Raw genomic sequence first — 18,771 nt, 5'->3', positions numbered from 1 at the left:
TTCGCTTTTGAAAAACCATAAAATATCATTCACATTCATTTAAAAAAAACATTGTATCATCATTGTATCAGTACAAAACCCCAAGATCAAAATATATAAACTTCAATGTGCGTGTGTACGAATCATGTCGGCGCCTTCCCGCGTTCATCACTGGTACCTGAAACACGTCACACAACAACAGTAAGCATAAATGCTTAGTGAGTTCCCCAAAATACCGCATACAACACATACGCCACTCGAGGCTAATATATGACCCTCTGGTCGATGTTTCTCAGCGGGACCCTCCAATCCCGTAGCTCGTTGGACCCTCTGGTCCGGTCATAGCTCGTTGGACCCTGAGGTCCATTCTATATCATCATGCGACATACATACATCACATAGCACATAATCTCATACATAACACATAAGACTCTCTGGTCATCACATAATACCACTCTAGGTAACGTATAGTAAGAAGACTCACCTTAGGTGTCTCGGTAAGTCTCTGTCTCGGTAGAAATGTGATCTAGCCTCCACCTAATCACATAAAGCAAATACTCCCATAAATATAACTATACTCCAACCTTTCTTAACATCCTCAGAAGGGTAAAAGACCATTTTGCCCCTTTCCTGGCTCAAAGGCCTCACTGTTAACCAAACCCTAAAAGTCAACAAAAGTTAACGGTCAAACTTTGACCGGACTCGTCGAGTGCACTTGGGCGACTCGGCGAGTCTACATGTGTCCACTGACTCTCTTAGTCCCTCTCTTGGAATGTCGAGTCCTTCTCTTTACTCGACGAGCCACACCTGACATGAATCTCGGGGCCACCCCGAGTCAACTCGTCGAGTCTCAAGAACAGCTCGGCGAGTACCGCCTTGAACCCCAGTCCTCTAATCCCCTTCTGACTCACTGAGTTATCCCCCAACTCGGAAAGTCTACCCACAGAGTGATTTACGTGAAACCCTAACCCTACTCGTCGAGTCTCAAGAACAACTCGGCGAGTTCATACCATGCACAAGCTCTATTGACCTCCTGAGGTCAGATCTGTGCCCCTAATCCATAGATCTGGCCTTCCCAAGCATGAAAGTCACGTAAAGTTCGAATCTTGATGCTTATATATCAACATGATGGCATCAAATGGTGATTTAGTCCCAAAAATGACAACCTAAGTCCAATAACCCCAAAATGACTCATAAAGCTCCATGGGTTAAGGTCTCTAGACCTCTTTGAGTCCAGATCCAAAGCACAATCTCGATAAGGGACTAAATACTCTACATAATCATCTTCCAAAGGGTATGAAAACCCTAACTCTATGAATCAACACCCAAAACTGGAGAAAGTCTGAAGGAATACCTTAATATGAAGCCTTTGAACTCTGAAGTCACTAGATTTGCACTTCCTTCAGCCTTCTCTTGCCTTGGTCACCTTCTCCTTCAAATTACACCAACAAATGATCAACAATGGCCTCTCTTCTCCTCACAAGCGATCTAGGTCTCTCTCTAGGGTGTGGTAGACGCAAGAGACGGCCATAATGGCCTTTAAATAGGTCCCAAACCCTGGAAATTAGGGCTTCATTAAACAGCATGGACTCGCCGAGTCCAGCGCGAACCCGGATGAACATCTGCGACCCTACTCGGCGAGTCTTGGCACCAACTCGCCGAGTTCCTTCACAAACTCCAAAAATAAATGAATAAATAATATACCTGGGAATCCGGATGTTACAGTGTGCATACTTGGTGTATGGCATGACTAGTGTTCAGAAAACATAGTTTACATGTTTGGAGCATGGGACAACTATTGTTTTCATTCAAGTATAAAGTTGATTATTTGAAACATTATACAATGAATAATGAGTAATCAATATGGTGTTTAAATAAAAGGTGTTCTATTTACTCTCAAAGGTGCTTGGGACCATAGAGGATTAGTATTATTCTTGTGTTTCACTTTGCATGTTTTGACTTCCAGAATAACTAGGTTATTCTTTCTGAATGACTAAGTTATTCAAACCATCCACAGTCGATAATACGTTGGAAGTAGGTATTAAGGCAAGACTGTCATGAATTGGTTTGTAGATGTCCAAGGTAGTGGACATAGTAAGAGTTACTACAACATTCATGAGTACTCTTGGAATAGGGATTCGAGTATTGGATTCAACCCACACTTATTTGAATCACTTCATGGATTTTATCACGAGTGATCATGAGACGATAATATCTTATATTCTTCAAACCTAGAGGTATGACTTGTTGCCTATGAGTTGGTTATACATTGATTGCACGAAAACGCATTTGGTAACTCGATGTTATAAAACGTGCCGTTGTATATGATTCAAAAAGTAGTAGAACAAGCATATGAGTTGAAGTTTATCCATTCCTTTTACCCTTAGAGGGATAAAAGAGATATCTGTGGGCCCCTCGATGATTTGGTGATGACAAACGTAAGTGCTCGGTCGGGCCTAGACTGATTTGATTTGTTCAATTAGTCAGTCGTCATAAATCGAAAATCCAAAAACAACAAATGGAAAAAGAGAATGATTATAATCCATGTCTCAGTCCATATGATATCTAGAATGGAAGAATATATGATCCCTTATCTAATGGACATGTCATTGATTTGTTCAGAGTTCGACAACGGCTTTTAAGAGCTACGATTGCTAGTCGGGATCTTGGAGTCATACTTAAATAATAGTTTTAAACTTATCCAAGTGGGAGACTGTTGGATTAGGTGTCTAAGCCCATAAATATTATTGGTATGTATTCGACCCGAGAGTGGCATGGTCCATTTGGGTTGCATATCATCAAGACAATCAGTTAGGATGGACTTTTGAGAGAAGGTTATTTATGGTTTATTGATATATTATAAGTTATAATATATTAATATGAAATAATATGTTTTAATTAGTATTGATCAAGAATTAATTTGGAATTAATTTAGTGGTCAAAAGAGACTAATTAAATGTATGGGGACTAATTATGATAATTAGTTATATTTATATGTGTTGGGCTTATGATCCATGTTGGACCAAGTTTATGTATGGATACATAAAGAGTTAGGCCACATGAACCATGGATCATAAAACCCATGGGTATGCATTTGGGTTATATCCATGACCTTAGAAATCCCACATATAAATAGATACTTCAGTGCCCAAAATCACCACTTGTATCTTCTTGGAATTCATGGTGTCTTTTGTGTGCATGGAATTCTCTCTCAAGGTCATCCTTTGTACATGGTGTGTTGTGATTCCATTTGAGGCTTCCACACTATTGGGGCTAAGCTCTTTAAGGCCAAATACACCAAGACTTCAAGCTCCATCAAAAGGTATGTTATACTAACTAGTATCTTATATTGTTTATGTTAAATGCATGCTAGTTGTAAGATTAATACCTTGGAAACCATTTGCATGTATAATTAGTGAAAACATAGATCCAAGGTATTTAGGGTTGTAGGTGCACTATAGGATGTTGTATTATGCCAAAACCCTACAATTCGGCTTTGTAGCTTCTTCTTTCCTTGGGCAGTCTTGCTTGAAGTGTCCCTCTTCACCACACTTAAAGCATACTTCTCTCTTGGTTGTGCATTCGCTAGCGTAATGACCAGTTTCCCCGCATTTAAAGCAGGTCATCTCTTTAGAGAATTTCCCAATGTGCTTCTTTTTTGCATTTGTCACACCATTGCACTCCTTCTTCGAACTTTCTTGAACCAGACTTCGAGGGTTTTCTCTTCTCATCGGACCCTGAGAATCCTTCAAACTTTCTCTTTTCGCCAACCTCCATCTTGCTGGCGGCTCTTCCCTTGATCATATCTTCAACAAACTTGGTAGCCCAGATAGCTGCCTCCACAGTAGGTGCCTGACGTACTGGCACTGCATACTCCCATGGAAGTCCCTTTGTGTACTTGTCAATTTTTGTCAGCTCGTCTGGGACAAGGTGCAAAGCAAACTCCATCTTGTCCGTGAAGTTATTGGTGTATTCATCGATGGTCATGCTTCCTTTCTTCAAGGGTAGGAATTGGTTCTCCAGCTCGAGCAGGTTTTGGGCTGAACAATACTTACATTTGAATTGCATCAAAAACTCTGCCCATGTCAGTTGCAGGGGCTCATTGGGGCTTAAAGTCTTCCCCAGGGTGTTCCACCAACGAACAACACCTCCTCGAAACTGTCGCACTGCAAACATGGTCTGTAATTTGCCTTTGCAACCACATGTCATGAAGGCCAACTCCATCTTCGAGATCCAATCCATAACTCCGATCGGATCTTCGTTTCCAGTGAAAGTCGATGGCTTGCAAGTCAGAAAATCTTTGTACTTGCATCCATTCCTCTCGACTCTGTCATCTTGATTAATCCTTCTAATCACCGGTGCATCGGCTTGACCAACGGTCCCACTGTAGTTCCCTTCCTCTGACTACCCATCATTCAGTTCGGGTTGCTCAACAGGCATCGTAAGTTCCTCTCGATGTTGTTGAAGTAAACGTCTTGTTTCCTCCATTTGACGATCCAACATCATCCGGATCATCGCTTGCACTCCGGCCATCGTGATTGGCTCAGGATCAACTACTACAGCAGGTATTTGCTCAATCACTGGAGGTTGACTCCTGTTTCCGTTCGCGTTCTCGACTCCACTTTGGGTTCTTGCCATTTTGATCTATACACCCGATCAGATGTTCGGTGCGAAATGACGAGAATTAAGATAGGAAAGATTTTATTAACGATTGACGTGTGAATCTCCTTACTACTCCGAAAAAATACATGCCAGTTCTAATACCGTAATTAAACGTTTAGAAACCTGAACACATAAAGTTTCCAGATCCGGTCAGCAACAGACCATAGATTCATTCATATAATGCATATCATAAATCATTTAGCACATAAAAGCATGTTAGGCCTTTTCCCAAAATAAGCTAGTGCTTGTGTCTATTCAGGTGTATTACCTAAATCCATTAGACACATTCCTCACAATCATTGCTTCGCATTCTAAGTTTAAGTCTAGAAAAGACCAATTTTATTTATGCTTGTTTGAAAATCAAAGTAACATTTTACATAAAAGTGTTGCGGAATTTGTTCCCAGAAAAACATGATAAATACATTATCAAAGCACTTTCGAAGAAAGTATTTTTATTCATTTTAAAACATTTGGGATGTCATCGCCAATACAGAAACATAAACATAAACAGAACTTACACTCATTATCACTAGTGATTTATACCTCCTTAATCTCTCAGTGTAATGTGACTTCATATCAACACCTGTGATATCAATAAACTGAGTGGGTCAGGTTGGGAAACCTGGTGAGTACATAGGGATTTCAATCCCACTATGTTATAACATATATATATATATATATATATATATATATATATATATATATATATATATATATATATATATATAAACTCACACAATATACAATTTACCCATATATATAATCAACTCTTACCCCACCCCGTCAATCCTCACAACGAGACTATCCATACTCACGGACCTTAAATTTTACCTCTGACTTTGGATCTAATCCATGCTCTCGAGTCCATGATTGTACCCATTCCATACTCTCGGATGAGGGACAATTGGTCTGTGTCTAAATCCATACTCCCGGATTAATGACAGATGATTATGTCCTGTCCATACTCCCGGACTAAGGACAACGGACTATGTCTTAATCCATACTCCCAGATTAAGGACAGTTGACTGAGTCCAATCCATACTCTCGGACTAGGGACGAATGACTATGTCTAATCTGTGCTTTTGGATCAATGACATGTTTAAGGGTTCTATGCCCCGTATATATCTCACTCGTACTCATAAGGAGATACTACCTAATGACCCTCATAAATTTTAGGTTTACTCGTTAACTTAAATCAATAAAAATAACCAGGTATGTTCTTTAACACATAATTCAGACAACATCGTACTCATAAGGAGATATTACCCAATGTTCTTTAACACATAAACATATATTTAATACATTCAATCAATACTTGTATTAAAATCATGTTCATGAAAGGGACTATGCACTCACCCGATAAAGTGGTGACTTGGTACTCGGACAACGCTTCGTTACTCTTAAAACAATTTCCTTCGACAAAACCTAGTATCATCACCACTAGGGTTTAGTTTAATATTCACCGAGACTAATTAATAGTCTAGATATTATTATTATTATTATTATTATTATTATTATTATTATTATTATTATTATTATCATTATTATTATTATTATTATTATTATTATTATTATATAAGCATTAAACAAAACTATATAACTCATAATAATAGCCCAAATAATTATTTTAAGGTCCTAATGATGTTACTATAATTAATTAGAAGCTATATTAAAAATAGCGTAGACGTAGCTCACTTACATCGGGTTTTATAGAAATCTGGGCTTCGTTTGGAGCAGCGTTTCCGAACCGAAAGACCCTTTTTCTCGGGACTCCGGGAGCCTCAGGGCTTCCTTCGGGTGCTAGGGAACTTCCCTAGGGTTTATGAGGGTTAGAGGGATAGTGAGAGAAAGTAGAGAGAGAGAAAGAGTTGTGAAAATGTGTGAGAAATACGAGCAACTTCGCATGGTATTTATAGCCTCAGCTCCTCGGACTACGCTGGGCGTAGCCTTTGGTTACGTTGGGCGTAACTTCGAATATGGCTTCCAGCTATCTTCGCACGTGGCTTGTTCTCGGAGTGGATAAGAACCAAAGTACGCGGGGCGTACTTGGCCTCGGACGCGGGGTGTAATACGAGGGTGATGCGTCATTCATCGGATGTGAGACCGTGGGGAGCAAGGGAATTTTGCACTCTTAACTTCTAAAAATCATAACTTTCGCATACGAGCTCTGTTTTTGATGTTCTTTATATCCACGCGTAGGCGGGAACGTACTCTACAACTTTCGTTTAGACTTCGTTGGCTAATTTTGACTTTATTTCAAATTTTATATTTTTAACAGACCGGGACAGGATTGGTTTGTTAAAAATCCATAACTTTTTCATCCGACGTCCGTTTTCGTCCATCTTTTTATCTTACGCTACTTTTAATGAGATCTTCGATTCTCGTTTAGGTTATGTCGGCTAAAAACCGCTCGATCTAATATTCAGATTTCGGGCTGTACACTGCTAAGCCGAAACTTCGAAAAATCACAACTTCCTCATACTAAATCAGATTTGGGCATTCTTTTTTATGGACGCTCTCGGTTTAACGAAAACTAAAACTTTCGTTTAGATCACTAAGGCTGAATATCGCTCCATTGTAAATTCACTATTTACGCTTCCCGGTGCCGTGGCGGTTCCGTCGCGAAACTTCAACGGGTCATAACTTCTTCGTTATAACTCGGATTTCGGCGTTCTTTATATGTACGGAACCCTTGTAACATATACTATAACTTGGTTGAGATTATTTATTCTAAATAATATTTTGTAGAAAAGTCGTTTTCGACCCCTACTACCTCTAAATTGACTAGCCCGGATCTACGGGCGTTACATATGAAGATTCTCAAAATATAAAGTCAAGATCATCATGAGGGAAATTTTGATTTCTAGGTGGAGACTTAGATAAACCAAACATAACATTTCACACACAATCATACAATCATAAGCACAAATAATAATAAGAGTGTAAAGGAAGTGAAAACAACACATACCTTTGACGTCAATCGATGGAACTCAAATCTCCTCGACCTGTGACTACAATGCTCGGATATTTACCATAGGAACCTCCACTTTTCCCTCGCAGCCATTAATAGTCCTCAAAATGGTTGGAGCTAGGATTCACACCGCTCCACCTATCAATCCAAGATAGTCAGTCTTCTTTTGGCCTACTTGGTTGAGTGAAAACATAACAGGCTCATTCCCAGGGAACAATATCTGCTGACATGACCAATCATGCCACACTTGTAGCAACCCATATCCCTAGATCGACATACCCCGTCGCGCTGTTTCCCGCAAGTACTTCACTGACATCGACCTTGTTGGCCCCTCACTCGCTGATCAGAAATCATGGGTCTCTTTACAGGACCCCCAGCTATCCGAACCTGCTTTTCCTTCCTCTTCCCAAGGTGCTCCAAATCAATTTCCCGCTCTCGGGTTCTATCTATCATGTCCTCCTAAGTTTGACATGCAGAAAAGCTAACAAACTCCATAATATCATCTCGCACCATATCATGGTACCTTGTCTTCTTCATATCCTCATATGCAGCGTACCGTAAAACCAATAAGGTCCTCTCCATCAACTTGGCGGTGATCTCTGCTACAGTCTCAATCGTTTAGCGAAGGTCCTGAAACTGCTGCACCTCGATAGTTGGTGCAAATTCTGCCCAAAACCGGGTCACAAATTTATCCCAATACATCGTCTTAGTGACCTTGCATCCCAAAGAGAAATCTACCTCCTCCCACCCATCTCAAGTTTTGTCTTTCAGAAGATAGGATACGAATCTGACCTTCGATCCCTCGGGGTAGAAGCTCATTCGGAAAGTGTTTACCATGTCCGCTAACCACCTATAGGGTCCTTCTCCCCAAAGAACTCGGGAGTTTCACAAGCATGAAACTTATGAAAAAAAAAAGAGTGCGAGCTCCCATAATGGCCATAATCTCAGTGCGAAACGTGCCCAAATGCTCATCCAAAATCTCCATAATCCCATCCATTACCATATAGAAGATCACAAGAGTATGCACCAACATACCGTAGGTGATCTCCAACGAGATGAACTCCCACATCTGCTCATCAATCAGATCCGCACCGGCACCTAAGCCTGAACTAGAAATTGAACCTCCTCCACACATGCTCATCACTTTTCTGAAAGCAATCATACAAATGATTAGAACATACCCAAAGAATCCTCACCTCACAGGCTTCCTAGATTCTCTATGAATTTCCTTGATTCGAGTACGGATCCTATGCTTTCAGTAGTAAGGGCCCAATACTACCTTCCACACCTATCCATACTTACTCAAAAATCATCCTAAATCCTCTAAGATACCTTCTCAAACTGGTACTCCAAATACTCGCTAAACAATGCATTCAAAACCCACTAAAACACTTCCTATGCTCTCCTAGGTTCCTCGCCTTATCCTACCATTAACTTTTGAAGAGATCCTACCAATGTTAGCTATCTACTTCATGAATAAAATTACATGCAATAAACCTTAGATAATCCTTTGACTAAAAGACTCAATCCTACAATGGTTAGACTCAAACGAGAGTTGCACAATAAGGTCAAGTCAATCACTCTAAGATTATTCAACCTTTACTGCATGTAACTTAACACATTCGTGAAATAATGAACTCTCATCAATATGAGTCATACAAATTACAAAGCAAGCAGCATTCGGGAAATGAAAAGTCTAACCAGTACATCACCTAATCAGACCATTCTATCTAATCATCAGATATCCATACTAGCATGTTCTAAAACCTCAACAAAACAAACATATAAAGGTATCTCTCCTAGCATTCTATCATGCAATCCTTAGCAGATCCTTAGCCCTAATCAATCATGCAATTCTCATAGAATATAACATAACAAGCATGTGTGGGTATTCTGGGATTCACTTACTTGAGCTCGGCAGATTACACACATCACACCCTTTTTCTTCATTAAAAATCCTTTCGAAAATTCATTTTCTTTCAAAAATATTACAAATTCCTCAGTTTGAGTTTAGATACAGCCGAGGGTGTGCCCGAATTCCTCAAACCAAGGCTCTGATACCAACTTCTAACGTCCTAAAAATTCATAGAAAAAAATTCATTTTAAAACATAAAGTCATACAAACATTGATTCCAAAACCAACCAATACAAATTAAGATTTAACATCAGAGTATAAGTCACAAATAGCCAAAGAGGAAAACATTAGGCGGATGTTATGCAGTCACATCGGGTACTTACCTTTAGAACCAGAAGTACATGAAAACCATAAACATAAAACCATAAGCCTGAAGCTTAGTGAGTTCCCCAAAATACCACATACCATACATATAATACAGATTGCTATGTGGCATCCATAGTCTTTTAATTGCTATTAATATGTGAGTCGCATCATGGTCTTTCCTTTCCAAGATGGGGGCCAAAATATGGGTCTTACAGACAAGTGCCAAGAACCACATCTTGGTCTTTCATGCAAGTATCACAAAGACAGCTAGCATTATACATATAACTGCCAAGGTCCAGACCCTGATCTTGCATATAATTTGCCGGGAGCCATATCCAAGTTGTTCATGCAATTTCCAAGTTTTGTCCCTTACTCTTTCTACATAACATAACCAAGTGGGCCGATATTGGTGCCTTCGAGTTCGGTAGCATATATTCGATGGATTTTTTAACATCCTAATCTTGAGGTACGAAAATGTAAATCAACTTTTGGGTTTTTAGGTGGGTCACAACATGAGGGAAGCACTGCCCCATCGTGGCATGACCGCATTCATCGGGAAGGGATCTTTTAAGTGTCATAATGTGACATACTATAGGTTATGACGTGACACCTCACCATATGTAAAACCCTAATTTCAGACTTAGACCCTATTTAAAGAATGTGAAGGACTAGGGTTTCCTTCACCCTCAACCTCTATCACCTCAAATCGACTCTTTGGCCAAACCTTAGTTATTTTGAAGCTTTTGAGCTTATTCTTGCTAGTTGTGATGGTTTTGAAGGAAAAAGAAGAAGTAGTGGTGCCTTGTTTCCCTAATAAATCTTACCCCTCATTTGTATGAATCTTTTGGACTCTATGTAAGTCCTCCAAGTCTCCATCTTTTTATGCTTCCTTTTTAGATATAGGTTTTATGTCTTGTTTTGGTCCCTTTGAGGTGGTTAGAATGGGTTAAAGAGATGAAGTTTTGCATCTTTATGGTTTCTCCATATCCCTTGATCATCATATCTTACAAATCTAGGTTTTGATGGTGGTTTGAGGACTTTGCTTGGATTTTATGTCATTTTTCACCCTTTGATCTATATTTGGGAAAGGAAAAGTGTGGGGCATGCATGTCCACAAAGTTTGTATTTTTAGGGATCATTAGGGTCCCTAAAGCTTTCTGGAAGTTTTGGACTGAAGATTTCATGAATTAAGTGCTTAATGGATTATTCCATGGATTAAAGTTTTCATTAAGGACCTTGGACACTTATATATTGACTTAGAGTGGTGTCTCAATGGATAAAGTTGGAAACTTTATCCATTAAGACCTTGGGGCGAAGAAGATCTAAGAATTGGAGCTTGTGGGATCGATGGAAAATGGCTTAGTCCATTAAGTTGGAAAGTCCAATTTTCATGATGTGACATCCTTACTATTACGATGTGAAGATTCGGTTCTTCCCCGATTATTTTAGAATGTTCTCTGTCACACTGTGATGAGCAGTACATCATGGCGTGATGACGAGTTGGACCGAGTTTAAGCTGAGTTGAGTTGGAGTCGAATCATGATTGAGTTGAGACCGGGTTGAGCTTGTTCCCATGACGTGACCATGAGCTGCTCACGACATGAAGAATAACTAATGGAAGAGTTGATTGTTGACTTTGACCTTAATCGTTGGCCTGGTTCGACTTTTGGTCCAGTTTAGGGGTTAAACTAAGGTGGGACCTTGTTTGATGCATTAGGTGCGTTGTAGCATCGTTCGTGTGGCAGTAAGTTTTATTCTTAGCTGATGTTGTGAGACATGTGAGTTTTCTTACTATATTATGTATGATGCTAGATGTCATTGTGATACTTGCATAAAAGACCTTAGGTGTGGCCCATGACATTTGTATGAAAGACCATGGGGGTAGCCCATGAAACTTATGTGTAAGACCTTGGGGTAGCCAATGCACTGCAAGGGAAGGCCATGGGGGCACCCCATTTCAATGGTATGAAAGACCATGGGGGTAGCCCATGACACTTATATGCAATACCATGGGGATATCCCATGACAACATATGTATGATATGTGGTATTTTGGGGAAACTCACTAAGCTGCGTGGCTTGACTGCACGTCATCCCCTCATGATTTTCACATCGATGATTATTATACTATGATGATTTTGATACACTATTTTACTCCGATGATTTTACACAATTGTATTATGTTTGGTTTTGAGATACATGACGTATGGTTTTGATGATTTTAAAAATGAAAATTTATTAGTATTTTGGGACGTTACAGATTTGAAGATATTTTTAAAGTTATTCATGTTTAATGATCGATTTTTTTGTCGGTCTTCAATTTCATAACAAATTTACAAACTAGAAATCTTTGATTTCTTTCCATATCTTTTGTGTTATGATCTTAAAGATGTTAAAACGTGGATTTGATTAATATTTAGAGTTCTTGATTTTTTTTTTTCCCATATCGTTTGTGTTATGTTATGTGCTTGAAGATGTCAAATATAATGAACTTCAATTTTAAACATAAATATCTTAAGAGGAAGTCCCATCACATCAGTATACACATTGACCAACTTAGGGTGGTAGGAGTAGCTCGAGATAAAAGCATTTGGGTTGGTGGTACTAGCAATACCATGGGGGGGGGGGGGGGGGGGGGGGGGGGGGGGGGGGGGGGAGATTACATCGTTGTTCGGCGGGTTGAGACATTGACATTCAAAAAGGGTTTAGGAACTCATGGTTCCTCCAATGGCTCCAAATTTATTTATTTATTATATTGAATTTTCTATTATAAATACCTTATTCTATCATTTTAAAGCCACACGTTTCTTTCTTTTAATTTCATTCCATTCTCCTATACGTCATTTACCTTTTTTTCTTTCAATTCCATTCCATTTTATTCTATTCTCTCTACATTCTAATTCAAAATAAGTTTATTTTAAAGATTAAAAAATTATAAAAATATAATGTTTTATTTTACTTTTAATTTTCTGAATAAATTAAATTGAAAATAGTGATATGTGAATGTGATTTACTGAGTAGTATTTATTCAAGATTTTTGGTTATTTATATTAAAAATTACTCATTTTACATTAATAATGATTAACTCTATAAGATTTATCCAAGTTATATTTATATTTATACCATTTAATGTTCCTTTTAGTTTTGTTGGTATATTGCTATTGTTCTATTCAAATTGGTTATAAAATAGAGAAATTAAACTTTATTTTATAAAAAAAATTAATCTATACTCCTTCCGTCCCAAATTTATAGTTCATTTTTCTTTTTTTTCTTTTTCTCAAAATAATAGTTAACTTCTAAAAATAAATAACATTTTTACCAAAATACTCTCTCATTATTATTTAACCAACTAAACATTTAATGGAGCATTAAATGCAAAGTTATCACAAAACTGTCATTTTATTGTAAAAAGTTAGTGATAATTAATGTTTTCCTTAATTTGTGTGTTTTTTTTTTGTCTGTGGACAATAATTTTGAAACAGAGAGAATATAAAATAAAACGATTAAGAATTACTTATTACTGAATTTAATATAGCTTATTTTTTTTAATAGCTTAAAATCATTATTTTAACCGCTTAAAAAAACATGTAAATCAAGAATGATTCAATTGATAAAATTTTAATATAATAAAATAGTAAAAAAAAAAAAAAAAAAAAAAAAAAAAAAAAAAAAAGATCACATGGTCTTTTGATTCTCTTGTAAAACAATTTATGTTATAAACCTAATGATAATGCAAAACCAATATCTAAAATATATTTTATTAAAGAGAAGTTATGTTCTATTTATTCTTTTTATTTTCTCAAATATCCTTTTACTTTTTTTTCTATCCTTTTCATACACATTTAAGACTTGATATTTATCATATTTAATAAAATTAATAATTTTTATTACATTTGTAATCATCTAAAATCGTAGGAGTATGAATAAAAATAATAAATAAAAAGATATCGAGTAAATTACACGAATTGTCTCTCATGCAGGTGTTGAAATACATGTTCTGTCTTTATTTTAAAAATTAACTCGAACCATTCCTTGTTAATTTAAAACTTACACGCTTCATCCTTCCAGATATAAAAAGACTATTTTTCCCCTTTTTTTTGATTTCATATCTATTTATTTCTTATTTGTTAAGTATTTATTGATTTATTAATTATCAAAAATTGTTATAATTGCATTTAAAAAAATGAAAACTAAATCAATTAATCTCGGGAACTTCGGAGCGTTGGGACTTGCTTCGGGTGTCGAGGATGATACCGGGGCTCTGAGGGGTTAAAAGTGGGCTAAAAGGAAGTAGAGAGTGAGAGATGAATGAAAAGTAGCAACCATTTCCGGAGGGCTTCGCTTTCTATTTATAGGTTGAATTTCGAGGTTCACGACGTGAATTCATGCTTGTTCACGTCGTTAGTTTGATCCTGGTCATCCCCTAGGCTTGCCGTGTGTCTTTTAGGCTCGAAAGGTGTTGTTTAAGTAGTTCACGTCGTGAATTTCTATGATTCACGTTGTGAATGCAGTCAGGTCTCGAAGTTTGTGCTCCGAACTTTAAAAATCCATATCTTTCGTATACGAGCTCTGTTTTTGACGTTCTTTATATTCACGCGTATGTGAAATTATGCTATACAACTTTCGTTTAGACTCCATCGACTAATTTTGAATTTATTTTTATGTTATATTATTTTAACGGGCAGAGACAGGAAAAGTCCGTTAAAATTTCATAACTTCTTCATCCAACGTCCGTTTTCGTCTGTCTTTTTACCGATATATTACTATTAACGAGACCTTCGATTCTCATTTAGGTTGTGTCGGCTAAAAATCACTCGATCTTTATTTCGAGTTTTTAGCTGTCTACTGCTATACCGAAACTTTGAAAAATCATAACTTCCTCATACGAAGTCAGATTTTGACGTTCTTTTTATGAAAATTTTCGGTTTAACGAATACTATAATTTTCATTTACATCATAAGGGATAAAAAATAGTTTATTGAAAACTCACTTTTTACGTCATACGACGTCGTGCTGGTTCTGTCGCGAAACTTCAATAAGCCATAATTTCCTCGTTATAACTCGGATTTCGATGAAGTTTTCGCTTAATTGTTTCTAATGAGATTCTTTACAACTTTCATTAACATTATTTTCACTTATTTCCAACTTCATATTTTCATTAATTTCAATAACTGACACTTGATTGGAATCTCATAAGACTTCCAATACATTTCGAATGATTCTAAACATAATTTACTTCAATTCTAATAAAAACTATCTGTTAAACGCAATACTCAAATTCATATAATATTTCATAATATTATTCACTTTTTAAAGTTACATAACACGATAATTGAACGTGTATTTTACAATTGGGTATTTGATTGGCAAAATAAATGAGCGGGAAAAATAAAAATAAATGTTGTAGAAAAAGGACACGTGTCCATAAAACCACTCTTTTATTAGAGTGTTTATATATATATATATATATATATATATATATATATATATATATATATATATATATATATATATATATATATATATAGTTAGGATCAAATGTGAATCATAAGTATTGTGTGAATATATAACCAAATTATAGCCATTAAATTAAAAAGAATGAAAGATTGTAATCTTAAGGTACATGTTATTAATATGGAGTAGCATATACCGTATAATTTCAATTATCAATTATAAATGCAAATATGACATTTGATAAAAAGTGAGAATTAAAAGTTGTGTACATTTTAGGCAACTAATTAAGTTAATTAATAAAAATCAAATCAAATCTTATATTTTATTCAACATATTTAAATTAAATTAGATTTTTTGAGAATACGTATTCATTCTACACATATGAACACATATTTTGATTCTTTTATTTTTAAAGAATATGAATTCATTCATTATTTTTTTATTCTTTCATTCTTAAAGAATATAATTTTTCAAAAGTAACATTCTTAAAATATAAGCATCATATATTAGACAATAACATATCAATAATTAATATAATCAAGAATGCATACATAAAAATAAGAACTATTCTTATAACATAAACAACCATTTTTATAACATAAAGCAAATATATATATATATATATATATATATATATATATATATATATATATATATATATATATATTATATACAACATTTTGAAGAATATAAACAACCTTCTATACTAAATTCTTTAAAAATATCATAATTCTTGAAGAATATACAAAAAAATTATAATATATGTCACATTCTTTTCATCAAAAGGCTAAACAAAAAAACCATGCGTTCTTCTCATATGTTCATCATTTTTATCATCTTTGTTCATTTTCGACTAGCCAAAACTATCTGCAACATTCTTGAACCATCAGCCCTCTTTTTTTTCAACCTTTAATTCTTAAAGAATACATGGTTTTATAATTCCATTCTTAAAGAATACCTCACAACAGAAGTGAAAAAAAACCATACCTAAATATCTAAAGATGCAATTGTAGGATACTTAAATGCCAATAAACAAAAAGCTCAAATAACATACTAAAGCAAAAAACTTAGTGGTTTCAGTTTAGAAAACAACGCATATACAAACGAAATCTGAAAATGTCGATTCTTACTTGCGATTAAACAAAATAAGAATCTGAAAAAAAAATGGTTTAAATATTCTAAATTTAAAAAAGCTTGCTATATACCTATATCACGAAATCTGTTGTTAGGCATATAACTTTCATGGATTTTAATTTGTAGTGTCAACAACAATTACAACATGTAAATCCCTAACAGTGGCTTTAAGTAAAAAAAGAAAAAGAAAAAAAAAGCATAAAAACATAATCTAATAAGCACATGAACGGAAGTTCGAATTAAAATTATGCATTTGAATATGATGACGTAGATTAAGTTTATAATTTAAAAAGAAATTAAAGAATAGAATAGCAAGGAAATAGACGGTTGAATAAAAAAGTAAGAAAAACCTATTGGCCATTAATATTAATTTGTCAGTGGATTGCAATGAATAATTGATGATGTAGATGAAGATCGACCGCTAGAGATGATTACGATTTACGAACACCACAGATGCAACGTCGGAGAAGATTGTGAAAACGTTTCGTCGTTGGGTTTTTATTTAAAAAGTCGTCGTTGGTTTTTTTCCAAAGAAATAATCTGAATTGCCGATGGAGAGATGTTGATCATGATTATAAGATTTGAAGCTTATGTTCCATAAATAAAATATTATTTTTTAAATTCAAATCATTATCCATAATTATAGGCTTTTAAATTAGGTAATTTAATTAATTAATCAAAGAATATTACAATAATACCCCTGTGAAATGATTGGTTCAGAATTAATCATACGACCACACAATATATAGATATTATATATAAACCTCTCTCTCTCTCTCTCTCTCTCTCTCTCTCTCTCTCTCTATATATATATATATATATATATATATATATATATATATATATAAAATCCAATGATGACTCAAAAAACGGTAAGGACAATTTTCGTCCAATCATGTTTATTGAAGGCAATTTCGTTAAATAAAAAATAAATTGGGTTGAAAAAGAAATGCGCTGGGGTAAGCTTGACTTTGCTAAATCAGAAAACATGAAAAGGCGCTCACTATTCATCATCGTCTTCTTCGTTCATTAAGAAAACACGAAGAAAACCTCAAAGACATTGAAATCGTGATCATTTCTACTAAAATCTTTAACATTTGATTCAAATCATGCAAAATCGGGTTAGATTCAAATACGAAAAAAAATATTTTACAGTTAATCATCATTTTCTATTTTAAATCACAAAAAATTAGCTTTTATCCTAATGAATTTGTTTCAGAAATTGACAAATTTATCTCAACTTTTTGTTAAAAACGATGTTTTAATGTTATATTCGTTAATATTTGAAGCCAAATGTGTATGTAGGAAGATTTAGTATAAATGAATTAAATTATAAAATGGGTTGTTCACATGTATTTATTGATACCTAACTAGTATTTGATGAAATACATTAGAGAGTTCATGATCTCATACAAACATAGGTAAGTTGGGGATTATTTATGCAAAAATTAAAGTAGTTATATACAACAATTTGAATAGACATTAAACATGTTTAGGCCAACGAATGTGCAGAAAAAATCATAAATTTTGAAACAAAATCATATAAGAGGTAAAGGCACTCATTTTTCAAGAGGATTGATCAATCTTTTCCCTAACCCTTTTTTTCACCCCCTTTGACTATCGATTTTAATATTCGAAATATATATTTTGTGTATCAATTTTCATGTACACATACAAAAATAAAAAGAAAGTAAAAAAGATAAACATCATAAAACTAGGAAGATTACATACTATCACTACTTAGATGCACGAAGATCAACAACAACTTGACCAAGATGAAGCATACATGGAGCATAATATCACTAATTAGATGTGTGAAGACCAACAGCTTATAAGAAATCACAATTAATTTGTATTTTTGCGTTGAATTTTATGTGAAAGAAATCCAAAAACTATATCAATATACCTTATTAAGAAACAAAGAAAATGCAACACTCTTTTTAAGAAAGAAATCCAATAGCACCAATACATAACAACTCTAACTTTTTTTTTAACCGACAAATCTAATCTATTCCTAAACTAACAACACCTATTTCATCTATGTCCACGACGGGACTTGAACCCTCGACCTCAAAAAGGGAGGGCAGCACCTGATACCGCTGAGCTAGAAGCTCTTTAGTTAATTAACGAATTTCTATCGATTTTTCGATAATCATAAATATAAAAAATTAGTTTTAGACACACTTTCATCTAAAAAGATTATCGAAACAAAGAGATAGAAAAAAATTATTATTTCTCAATGGCCTTCAAGATCCTATCTGTAGTCTTCCAAATTATACGTATTAAAAGCCACACCTTTACATGCAAATGGTGATTAGATGGGACATAGGGACGATCACCTACCAAAAGAG

The sequence above is a fragment of the Lactuca serriola genome, chromosome 9, assembly GCF_051521515.1.
Source record: "Lactuca serriola cultivar US96UC23 chromosome 9, Lser_US96UC23_V15, whole genome shotgun sequence".
Lineage (NCBI taxonomy): Eukaryota > Viridiplantae > Streptophyta > Magnoliopsida > Asterales > Asteraceae > Lactuca > Lactuca serriola.
The sequence above is the reverse complement of the archived record's forward strand: the minus strand, read 5'-3'. Positions refer to the sequence as shown.